Genomic DNA, 13,018 nt, shown 5'->3' on the forward strand with positions numbered 1-13,018 from the left:
GCAGCAGCAGATGCCGCCACGGCTGTCACTATAGCTGCTGTGATTCCAAAATCTCTGCGAACTCTAAGTAGCTCTACAATAGGAAATTTATCTGGATCCGCAGTGACTGGGATTGGGACAAAAGTTGGAATTTTCATAATTACTGCTACAGTCCAAGGACCATTCCAACACTCAGATAAGAAACAGGTAATAATAGAACAATCCAGCATCCCCGATGAGGTGTGATTAGCTAAAAGGAACAGGAACGGGGATTGTATACAGACCATTGCAGGAGGCAATGTGGCATAATGTAACAGAGAGTTGAACGAAACAGATGTAAGCCTATTACCTCGTTCACTCTCCTTAGTAGTGCCAGAAACATTAGCCAGCCAACTTTTGGCTCCTAGTAATTGAGGCAATGCGGAAATATCGGCTGAAGCCCCCTTCTCATTGGAAATTAGCCATTGAAACCAGGACCAACCTGTTCCTGTAGAGGAGTTGGCATTGTTGTTAAAGTTATAAACATATCTCTTCAGAGGGGGAGAAAAGGAGAAACCTTTAGCAACTTGATGTTTCTCCCAAGAATGATCCTGACAAGGCGTAAATGTCGGGGGAAAACCAAAATTAGGGGTACAGTAAGGAGAGGCCTTGAAATGAGTGGCATAGCAAGTACTATTAGAAGAAGGAGGCATTGGGATTAATACCTCGGAGATAATAGCTAAAGTAGTTATGTTTAAAACAGAGCTAGTTGCGGGGGTCCCTGAGCCTGATTGCTTCCCTGAAACTACTTGGCTCAATACAGCACTGAGAATACTCCCTGAGACTCGACTGGACCGCAATGGGTCCTCCCAGTTAGTCAAATTTTTGGTCTTAAGGCTAATACAATTAGTGTTCCCAAGGCTGAAACAAAAAACTCCTGTGAGATTAACTTGAGACTGATTAAAAATATTTTCTATGTCCCCTCTAGGAGAGGTACAAGGAGCAGACATCTCACATGAGGTAGAAAAAAGAGTGGGGAGGACACTAGAATTACTATGAACTGGCATTGGCATTGGCCATGCCCGTGCCACTGCCCACCACTGCATTGGTGCCATCTGTACCGTTGGCACCAGCATCAGAGCCAGAGCACTCATCAGAATGAAGCTCCTCATCATGGGGCTGTTGTGGCACCTCCTGCTGCTGGTTAGTAGATCTCGAGACTCTTCTTGTCAGGCGTTCAGGGATCCACAGCGGCTCCGTGCGATCCTGGGGAAAAACACATACAGATCCTCGTGCCCATGTCAGCACGGGGTCAGGGCCGTTCCATTGGCCCGTAAGAACATCCTTCCACTTAACATAGCCAGTCACAGAGGGCTGAGGGGACACATGTCTATCGGCCGCAGAGCGGCCATGAATATCCAAATTCAAAAAATTAATGGTAAAAAGAGCTAAGGACAGGCGTTCTTTAGGAGTGTGGTCAACTCCTATTCCCCCTTTTTGTTTTTCTAAGGTTTCCTTTAAGGTGCGGTGGGCACGTTCAACAATGCCTTGCCCTTGAGGATTGTAAGGCAACCCATGAGCAAGTTGTACTCCCATAGTAGAACAAAAAGATGTAAACTGTCTGCCTGTATAAGCAGGTCCATTATCAGTCTTAAGGGATGCAGGTGCACCCCATGCTGCCCATGCCTCTAAGCAATGAGTAATAACATTACGTGCCTTTTCTCCCGATAAAGCAGAAGCATGAATAATTCCAGAGTATGTGTCAATAGAAACATGTACATATTTGAGGTTACCAAAGTCAGGCACGTGAGTTACGTCCATTTGCCAGACGACCAATGGCTTCAATCCTCGTGGGTTTACACCATAAGTAGGAGGATGAAGAAATGTGACACAATGGGGACATTGTAATACTATCTGACGAGCATCTGCTCTTGAGATGGAAAAACGTCTGCGCAGTGTCATAGCATTGACATGAAAGTTGTGGTGAAACAATTTAGCTTCTTCTAAGGAGGAGGCCAAGCATACCAACTGGCTTCTAGTTGTCGAGTCAGCACAGGCATTACCCTGTGATAACGGGCCAGGAAGAGAGGTGTGAGCCCGAATGTGCATTGGATAGAAAGGGGCAGTACGGCTACGGATAAGCTGTTGAAGCTGAGTAAAGTAAGCAGACACAGTATGGGTGTCACTAATAGCTCCTACAGCCTCCAGAATTTTGAGCGCCTGCACCACATAGATGGAGTCCGAAATGAGATTGAAAGGAAAAGAACACTGTTTAAAAACTTCAATGACAATTTGCAGTTCTACCCATTGTGGATTTCCAGGAGCAAATTGATGCTGGACAGGGGGAGAGTCATTAATCACATAAGCTCCCATTCCAGACTTAGAGCCATCAGTAAAAATATTAACAGCCCCCGGAATTGGAGTGGGTGAAGTTACTTTAGGGAAAATGATAGGATGCTCTTTAACAAAATGGAGTAATGGATGAGAAGGGTAATGATTATCAATATCCCCTTGAAACAAGCAACATAGAATGGCCCAGTTGTCCAGAGTAGCACACAAAACATTAAGTTGAACTTTAGAATAGGGTATGATAAGAGAAGAAGGTGCTTGTCCAAAAAATTGAATGCTCTGTTGAATCCCTCTAAGTGCTAACGCTGCAACAGCATCAGGATAGTATTCTAAAGATTTTCCTGGGGATACATGTGGGTGGATCCATAGTAAAGGCCCATCTTGCCACAGTACTCCAGTAGGCTGCCGCATAGTGGCAAGCACACATAACTGGAAAGGTTTATCACTCTGGAGCCTGCATAGAGTAGCATGTTGTATAGCTTCTTCTACTTTTATAAGGGCCGCTCTGGCCTCTTTAGTGAAGGTACGAGGGGAAGTAAGATCTGGATCACCCTTAAGAATAGCATACAAAGGCTGGAGCACGATATTAGGAATATGTAAATAACCTCTTATCCAATTAATATCTCCCAACAGTTTTTGAAAATCATTTAGAGTTTGGAGATCTTGAGTTCTTATAGTAACCTTTTGTGGTTTTAATATGTCATATCCAATCGTTGCTCCCAAATACTGAATAGAATCCCCTGTTTAAACCTTCTCAGGTGCAATATGTAATCCATACTGAGCTAACAACTTCACCAAGTCTTTATAGGCCTCATAAACTGACTGTTGTAATTTGGCTGCCAATAATACATCATCCATATAATGAATAATCTTGATGGAAGGATATTGTTGTCTGAGAGGTGCGAGTGCCTTCCCCACATACATCTGACAAATCGTAGGACTGTTAGACATTCCCTGTGGTAAAACAACCCACTCAAACCTTTAATCTGGTTCCTCGTGATTACACGAGGGAAGGGTGAAGGCAAAACGCTGTGAGTCTTTAGGATGCAAAGGAATAGAAAAGAAACAGTCTTTAATGTCAATAGCAATAATATGCCAGCCCTGAGGAACAGAGGAAAGCAGCGGCAGCCTGAAACACCCCCGCCATACGGAGGCGGATCGGGAGGCCGCCCATTCTTGAGCCCTTGCTTATCTCTGTTCCCTGTACCTAAACTCCCTAGCTGCCGGGACAGCGTTCTTATCTCCTCCTCCTCAGCGTCTTCTGCCTCTGACCCACTTTCGCATGGGGGCGTGCGCAGCACACTGAGATCTGGATACAGTCTCCTCCGGTTCTCCACACCCCGCACACTCCCCTCTTCCTGAGACACTTCGCTCTCTGTTGTTTCTGATTTTTCTTCATGCAATTGTTCTAAAACCTCCTGCCCTTTAACAAGCGCTTCTTGGCATCGGCCATCCGTAAGACAACTACGGACCATCTTCCAGAGGGGTATCACCCCGCCCTCTAGCATGCCCTGCTCACGAGCAAAGTCAAGGTCTTTGCCTAATTTATCCCAGCTGGGTGTAGTGAGGCTGCCTGAAAATGCAAACCACGGTGCAGCTGTATCTACCCTCTGTAAAAATTTCTCTAAGGTACTGCGTTTCACCTCCAGTCCCTTGGAACTTAAAAGGCCATCGAGGGCTAGAAGGAGTGGACTTGAAGTCACAGCACCCATAACGCAACACAAGAAAACACAGAAATCGAAAGTGAAAGTACACAAAACAAAACGAACATACACAGAAAACAAAACAAAAATACAGAGTGCAATTGCTATGAGATGTAACGCCCTCTCTTTTTACAGAGGAGCAGGTACCTTTTAATGCTCCCTCTTTATGTATAGAGGAGCCTCCGCTTTTTAACAGCGGGTCCCACCTTACCTGGGACTTACCGGCGCGCCTCCCTGACTGCTGAAAGTTCTGGTTCCTGGGTGTTTCTTTGTTTCTTTTCTCCCGGGTTTCGGCACCACTTGTCACGACCCCCTTGCCCGCAAGGAAGACGCGACTCAGGAATCTTCTTTCAGCAGTTTATTCAGGCCCTTGATATTCTTCTAATGATTCTTCTACTCTACTTCTACCACCCGGAATAATAATTGGATGCCCCTCCCAGCCTTAATAAAGCACCTCGAACCCCAATGCAAAGCTGCCACGTGTACCCTTCTCACAGGGTGCTAGAAAATGACACGCCAACTTTCTCTGATAAGGAGCTGGGAACACGCCAACTCTCCTTGATATGGAGTTGTCCTTCACAGACCACAACGGAGCCAGCGCCATCATGTAATGGCGACCACAGTCCGCAGGAACGGCTCACCACAGACCAGGGTCATTCCCCATGTGGAGCAGGAACCTGTGCAAATAGATGCACCAAGTGAGATTGCCTGTGTGTAGAAAGGAGGCCTAGGGTACCTTCTTTCAAAAAGCAGATCTCTCAAAGAAAGACCAAGGTAAAGATGCTCTTCTTAATTACAACTGCAGAGACACATTCACTCTGTGAACGCTCCCTAAGCACCGTACTTGGGATCTTCGCACCTTCCCAAATATAATAAAAACACTGTGAAACCACTAAAGTGTAAATACTGACCTGCGGGTCCTGCCTGTGATCCTATCACAATATATTTGCTAAAACTAAAATGACCCAGGGCTCATGGTAATCATGGAGCCATAAGAGTGAGAGAGGGGATCAGACCACACATGCCACCTCATGCCACTGACGCATCTTTTTCAATTACTTTTTCCCTCTTCCCAAGTTGGCTCACTTGAAGATGCAGAAAGGAATCTTTCTGCCCTGCATAGATAACTTGCCCTCTGTATTCATCCAGCAAAACCTCAAATTTCCTACATCTCCTTTCCCTCCAGAAGGGCTGTGGGAGCTGCCCTCTCTTTTGACCTACCCACCTCCCTGCTACCCAGATGCCCAGCTGGGTCCTCAGCTGCTGCATTTGTTCGTGAGGCCATAAACCAGAGGCAGGGTCAGGCCTGGTCAGCTTGCTGATGGAATTAGAGTAACGAATGGGGAGTGGGGTGTTCAGATTATTCTTGGCTCTGGAGCTGAAGGAGGAAGGCTGGCACTTAACTTCTTGATAAACTCAGCACCAACACATCCTGGGTCAGCAATTATGGTTTAAAGATCCCTTGGAAGGGGCCAAGGTGGAACCTCCCTGAGCAGCTGTGTCCACCTGAGTAGCCCTGCCATGACTGAGAGGTGGGTGAGATCTGAAAGCAGGAGAGGGCCAACTGCGGATGATGTAAGGTACCTGCCAGTGCAGAGCCCTTCCCCCTCGCGTGCCCTGTGCACGAGCTGAGGTACTCTGCAGAGGTAAAGTGGTGAACGGATGTGGACAGGGGAGACTTGGATTGTAATATAAGTCTGAGGATATCTGGGCAAATCCCAGGGGGAAGCTCCAGAGCAAGGCTCATTTGAGCAATGCCACACTAGGCACAAATGAGCCAGGCCCCATGTCCCTTCTGTGCTCAACCCTGGGCTGGGGTGACCTGAGAAGCTCATGGTGACACTGCCAATGCTATGATAGATCCCAAAGGTACTATAGACAGGTTCAGTTCAACCGTTGAATAGTGACTTTCTCTTTGAATAAAAGCCTGGGACCTGTGGGACTGCCATGTGGACATCTTCCTCCCTGCTCCAGAATCCAGGCTCACTGGAGAGTCTGATGCATCCAGATATGTCCACTTAACCTGCATTTTACTCTTGGGAATCTTCTAGGTCAGTGGACTTGGTGGCAGGGCCTTTTCTGTGATCCTTGGGGCAGTCGGAGCATGAGGGGACTTGAATGGCCTATTCAATGCGTGGGCCCATCCCTCTGTAGACTTCAGAAGAAGGGCCGGAAGCTGTGCATTCCCTCCAGTCTTCATATCTCCTGGCGTCTGCATTGGATGAAGACCCAAAATCATGGGAGCAAGTGGTTTACCTGATGGGATTCCAGAAAGCAAAAGATAAAGGGAAGAGGCCACTGGGGGTTGGAAGGCTGCCTTCAGGAGTGTCCTACCCCCAGGGCTTCCAGGAGCATGAGGAGCACTGACTCACCACAGGCACAGTGACAGAGAAGCTCAAATGCTAGAAATGGGCAGCTGGAGTGACTGCAGGGAAGGGATAAGGGACATGGGGTGGGAGGTCAATGGGACAGCAGATAACTTTTAAAAAATGGTCTCCAGTTTCCCCAGTTCTCCCAAAGGCCCCACCCAAGGTCTCTCATCAACTTGCCTTGAAGTTGCACCTTCCCGGGGCAGGATACTCTATTGCAAACTCCCCAACTGATTGTTCTCAGGACCAAGCCCTTTGATGGTTTTATTGTCCCTAAATTCAAATCAGGCTCCAGTAACTTCAGAGCAGGTAGATAATGCAGATAAGGGGGGAGGGATTGGGAAGGGAGCTGCCCGGGATCAAAGCAGGATGCTGAGAGCCATAGCCGAGTCCGAATGAAGTATGGCATTTTTGCCAGTATGGAGTGGTTGAGAGGTGACGCCACCAGGCCATTGGGATGATGATGGTTATGTTGAGCTGTGTATGTTAGACCCTGCTGTCCGCCTCAGCCTGCTGCTTTGGAGTTCTCCCTACTTTGGAGTTCTTGCGGGGATTCCCAGAGAGTTCCCATTGTTTGGGGAAATGCTGGAGGAGGGATTTCCGGTTGGTGTGTGGTTCCTGGGGGAGCCATATGGCCTGCCGGAGAGTTCCCGGGGAGCATATGTGGAGTGTACTGGTGGAGTTCAGAAATAAAGTTTGTTCCTGCTTCAGTGGCTCATAATTTGTGCCCAGCCAGACTGCGGCAGCAGGAGATTGCGACTTCTAAATCTGCCCCACCAGACTTCCTCTGAAAACTCGCACATGCAGGAGCAGGTTCCATCATCTCTGGCCCAGAAGGCCCACGTTAAGTGGATCAAGGTGGCCATCACCTCTGGGAGCTCCTGAGCACACCTGCTTCCCCTGGTTGGTCCACACAGTTCCCTGATTCCTTGCCTAGCGGCCTAGTTCAAGGACAGAGTGGCTCTCAAGATGGACGCTGATGAGGTTTCTTGGTAGGATATAAATTTCCCAGTTCATTCTGAGATCAGCTTAGCCAATGTAGTGGCTCCAGGTCTGCTTTTGGAAGTTCCCAGACTGAGCTTGGGTACCATGAAGTCCACTCGCATTCTGTCTCTTTGCCCCACCCTCTTGCTTCCTGGGATGGACCTCCGGATTACAAAAGGCCCTTAGGAACCGTGCTGAGCAGAGGGGCTTTATCCTGTTGGAAACAGATTGCCTGGATATTTCTTACCAAAACTCACGTGCTGAGGACCTGCCACCCGAGGCTCTGGTGGAAGAGGGGGCCATTGGGAGGTGACTAGGCCCATGAGGGTGGGGTGCCCTTGGTCCTCCTGAAGGGACTGCTACACCCATGAAAGACCCCAGAGAACTGCCTGGCCCCACCCAGGGGGGACCCAGAAAGAAGGTCTGAACCAGGAAACAGGCCTCACCAGACGCTGAGTCTGCTGCTACTTTGATCTTGACACTCAGACTGAGATTTGTTTAAGCCACCCCCACCCCAGTCTGTGGCCTTTTGTCAGAGTAGCTCAAACAGACTAAGACAGGGACGACTTGATGGGTGGCCCAGAAAAAAGCTCTAAGGACGGTTCTCCAGGCAAAGAGGAAGCCACAGGGTATCGAACCATCTTTCATGAGTCAGGTGGGGTGGGCACCTCTGGGTGGGGATGTCTAGGGACTTTGGGGTTGTGTGTGCTTCTTACATGCTACGTGATCAGAGAAAGACCTCAGGTTGACTTTGAGGCTATTAGCATGATGCTCATAGGGACAAGGACTGTCTGAAGGGACAGGTGGACTTGAGTGGGCTGGGAGGATGGGAGACATGCCTTGGATTCTAGCTATGCACATCCTAGCTTTGGTCTGGGTTGGCCAATACATGCTGAGGCCCTACTTCGTATCAATGCCTCTCCTAAGACAATTGCAAGAAGGCACTTGGCAAGAAAGCCCACTGGGCTCCGAGCTTAGTGTGTAGGACAGGAGGGATGTGGGCAGGTTCAGGGTGTTTGAGAGCTTACTGGACATGCTGATGGACAGGATGTGGAAAGAGGGAGACTTCATAAGGTGGCCATGTCATTTCTTGGTTGGGTCCCTAAGGAAATAAATGCAGAGATGGAGACAGGAAAGAGGCTTGTTGGAGACAATTCCCAGGGATCAGTTGGAGACAATTCCTGACTGTGTTGAGTGCTACCTCGTCTTGGGAGATCAGCTGTGATGAGAGTGCTTACACCACAGAATCTGTCAGATGCTATAACCTGACCAGGTTGTTAAAGGTTGCTGGCACGCCACCGGTGTCTGCAAAAGAGATGGGGGCAGGAGGCAGAGAGCCTCCACCCAGGAAGCAGACCTGATGGTCCCCATGAACTCTGGATAGCTAAGAGCCGAGAGTGCCTCTCTACGGAAGAGTCCTGCATGGGGCAGAAGTGCCACACCATGTTCAGCCTGGGACTTGGGGCTGCCCAGGAAGAGCCCAGCTCAGCCTGAAGGCAGAGATCAACCCTAGAATCTCAGCTAATGGCGTTTCTGCAGCTAAATAGAAAGATGATCTTTTTTATTTAAAAAAAAATGACCCAAAACATGTCTTGAAACATGTGTACACTGAGGGACAGGCTCAAGCTAATGCATTTCTCTGGCTTTCTTGTTTTCTGTGATAAGAAAGCAAAATCGACTCTTGGCACTCGACTCTTTCCAACTCTTCAAGAAAGAAGGCAATATTTTGTTAACAGACTTTTTCATGTGATACAACAGATCTCCTGGACTTGTTCTTATCTGACATTTTGTATTTGACCAACATCCTTCCAACCACAGGGACCCATTAGCGACCATTCTACCCTGCTTCTGAGTTCAACATTTTTAGGATCTACATGTGAGATCCCTTTGGGAGGGGTCTGGGAGGTTCACCTGACTGCTCTCCACCATGTGTGCTAAGAAGGGGGTAGCTGTACCCCAGTATTCCAAACTACCACCTGGAAGTCTCTGCATGTGAACTCGGTGAGAGATTTGCAAAATCCCTAATCAATAGGAGCTGACTCTGGGAGAAAGCTTGTCCTGGGCCAGCCTTCCCATGCACGTGTCAGTGGAACAAAAATATCTTGAAGAAACCTGTGTCTACCTTGTTGCCTTACTAGTGAACGGATTTTCTGTTTAAGCTGCAGTCTGAAATAGTCGAGTGGACTCTTTGGCAGAACAGGCAGGAGCTCAGAGCTAGAACAAGGCGGTGTTAGGGGCAGGAAATCTGCTGCCTCCACCTGGATCACTCAAGGTATTTTAACACCAAAAAGTTGGCAAAGCATCCTTGCCCAGTTCCCCAAAGACCTCCACTGAAGCCCTCTTATGGTGCCCTAATAAGTGTTTTTGCAAGTGGGGAGGATGAACAAGGTCCTACCCTACCCCATCCCCCAACCCCTAAAAGAAACTCCCGGGTTCTGACACCTGGATATTGCAGACAAGCCGGGAACTCTCTGGACAAAGCCATATTCAGCCATCAATAGTGGCATTCACAGATGTCACAGCTCTAGATGGAACAACACTTCCAGGGTCTCCAAGGATTGGCCACCTGGCTACAGAACGGCCATGATCAGCTGCAAGCATGTCAATCTGGCTTTTGCAGACAGACTTTTGACATTAAAGAGAGAACTTCTAGGACGGACCAGAGTCTGGCAACACTAGGCCCACCTTCTCACCTTGCAATAAGCTGATAGAGTGAAACCAGAACCTGTCCTGAAGTCACAGGGTCCCAACTGGCAGGATGAACTTGAGGACCCTCCAAAAGCAATGGTGCAGGTGTAGTAGATCTGAAAACCGGCACCTTCCATGGCAGAGTCTGATTTGAGCAGCCCATCTTAGCCAAGCAGGAAAATAACCTGTGCTGACCCAACATGTCCCACCACCCACTGGGGCCTCACCATGGCTGCTTGTAATCAGCTGGAAATTGTGCCTCCTGGTTAAGGTTTCCCTTCCCCTGGCAGCTGAACCTCCTCTATCTCTTTGAAGATTATAGGGCTTTAGTATGCCTTTAAAGTGAATTTTTCCCTCTGCATTTTATTATAATTAATGACCAGAAAACTCTTCTCTTTCCCCTCTCTTTATCTCTCAAATATGTTTCTTTCCTCTTTTAAAAATGCAATATTTCTTTTAAACCGGGATATGGATGAGCCTGTTCCTAGCAGGGCAGGCCCAGATTTATCTGTCAACTTGATTATGCAAAGCCTACTTTCCGCTGGCATCTGAGGTGGATTTCAGAGCTATGAGTCACGTGGGCTTCAGGCTTGAAACCCAGGGAGCAGCCATCTCCTGGAGTCCATGCGCCCCATGCAGCCTGACTTTGAGAGAGTCCCTCCAAGGCCCTGCTGGCTAATGGTCCAGACTTTGAACACGTGCATGCACTAGCACAATCATGCAGTGTGCTGACCTGGGCTGAGACAGTCATGAACTATTCCAGGATTAATTTCCTTAGAAGAAATACATCAGGGATCCTGGAACAGAAAAAGGACATTATATAAAAGCTAAATAGAAGAAAGCATGTACTTCAGTTAATAATACTGTGTCTCTACTGGCTCACTTATTATAACCTTAGTCCCACTTCCAATGGAAGATGTTAATCCTAAGGGAAAGTAGGCACAGGTTCATGAGGCAACTTGACTACCTTCAGTTTTTTGTAGATCTAAAACTCTTGTAAATTGTTAAGTGGGGAAAACACATCAGCAGTCGCTCAGAACTGAGGATTTGCTGGTCAAGGGTGCAAAGACCTACCTTCGTAGTAAACATTATGTTGTCATTATTTTCCCTAAATGTGCTCTGGTATACGCATGTGACAGAATGAAATATCCACGCTATTAACAAAATCCAGAATGGCATTCTGGGTAGCAGCATTAGAGAACGGGCTGACTGGGAGCTCTTGTTAGTTGGATTGAGTTAATTTTGATTAGTTTGCAGGGCGAGTCTGCAGGCTTTAGGGAACATAGTATATTAAACTAGGAGCCTGATTTAATAACCAGATAGTATATAAGCAAAGTGAGATATCTAAAGATCAAAGTCTGCGTAGCAATCACTCCCTCTGGAAGCTCTAACCATGTATGTATAGGGCTCTCATGAGGTTTTTGTGCTGGGGGTAAACGTGTTCTAACACGAGACAAAATCATTGTGCACATCTCTCTGGTGGTTCGTACCATGCACGTGACTGAGGCTTAATTTGGGGAGAGGAGCTTTGGCAGCCTAGAAACCCATACTCAAACCACCCAAGTGTCCCCTCAGGACAATTCATCGCAATTTGATGGCCTGATCATCACCCTGTTCTGCCTGCGGGGGGCCAGTGGATGTCTAGCCCAATGCTTTCTAAAGGGGCTCGAAACACGTGGGAGACCAGGCATCTTGCTTGCAGCCCAGGGCTGCAGTCTTGCCCTGAGTGTGGGTGCTGACCTCGGCCACTCTACCCCCAAGTTAAATCAACCCTGGGCTTTCTCAGGATGGCTACAGACATTCCATGTAAACCTTCCTATGACAGGAATGATTTGAGGATGATATAAGTGCCCATCAAGAGGGGGTGACTTAGTGGTCCACCTCCACGGGCTGGCACCCAGCCAGTGAATGAGGCTGGACAGGTGCCCATGTGGACTGAGCTCTGTAATGATCTGGGCGAATCTCTGCATGCAGGGTGGGCTACAGCCCCCGACAAATGCAAAGCAATGGAAGGTGTGTATTTCCATATCTGTAGGAAACAGATGTCTAGAACAGGGGAGTTGAGAGTCTGCTATCCAGAGCTGTGGCCACTAGCAATGTTGACAAGTGAGTGCTCAAAGTGCAGCCAGTGTCACTGAGGAACCCAATGCTTCTCTTGCGGTTCACTGATGTTGAAACTGCACTGCTGCCTGACAGGTGCCGAACTGGGTGGTGTAGGGAGGCAGGTCCAGAAGGCGGCAGAGGATGGATGGCCAGGGAGAACTGATTTTTGTGGCCTGGCTTAAGAAATAAAACCCTGGATTGTACTAGAAATATTCTCCAAAAGCGCTGGCTGGCTCTGGGCTCCACATGGGAACTTCCATGGGGCCGGGAAGGCCGAGCCCGTAGGAGCAGAGTGGGCTCCAGTCCTCTTGCTGTGGGGCCTCCACAGGTGTCTGAAGACTGCAGGGTGCTTTGGCCAGAGACCCAGCTGCGTTCTGTTGAAGGGTGGCAGAGACTCTGGTGCCTGAGGCCCCTTCTAGTACCTCTATGAAAACCTATGGGTAAGGGCCACCTGCCACCTTGGCCCATGTGCCCTTCCCAGAACCTCCTTCCCTGGAGGCCAAAGAGGTTTCCCTACTTCCATTTTTAACTGAAAAAAAAAACAACTGGGAAACTCCCCACCCTGAGCTTCAAGGCTGGGATTTTGCCAAGTGGGACACGAGGGCTTCTGACACGCCCCTGACTGTTCTACTGGGTGGGAACTGGCCAAGGTCACTGCCCTTGGAGAGCCCCATAGAGCACCATGGAGCCTGGGGAACACGGATTGTGTCCTATCTCTACGTTTTTGTGTCCTCACTATAAGCACTCGGGGGAATCCTTTCTCATGAGTTGTTCTGAGCCTGTTTATCTGCCGATTCTGTGAATCAGTAAGAATTGAGTGGTCTTAAAAGTCCAAACATCAAGTGAGACCTGATACTTCATGAT

General features: G+C 48.4%; 1 long non-coding RNA gene across 1 annotated transcript; it reads right to left on the reverse strand.

Moving 5' to 3' along the window:
• Positions 1-908: 908 nt before the first annotated feature.
• On the reverse strand, positions 909-4,675 carry LOC144375205 (uncharacterized). The gene is made up of 2 exons (XR_013434701.1): positions 4,222-4,675; positions 909-1,224 (listed from the first exon to the last, which is right to left on the reverse strand). It is a non-coding gene; the product is annotated as an uncharacterized LOC144375205 (long non-coding RNA).
• Between the last annotated feature and the right edge of the window lie 8,343 nt (positions 4,676-13,018).

This window comes from Ictidomys tridecemlineatus, chromosome 2, assembly GCF_052094955.1.
Source record: "Ictidomys tridecemlineatus isolate mIctTri1 chromosome 2, mIctTri1.hap1, whole genome shotgun sequence".
Lineage (NCBI taxonomy): Eukaryota > Metazoa > Chordata > Mammalia > Rodentia > Sciuridae > Ictidomys > Ictidomys tridecemlineatus.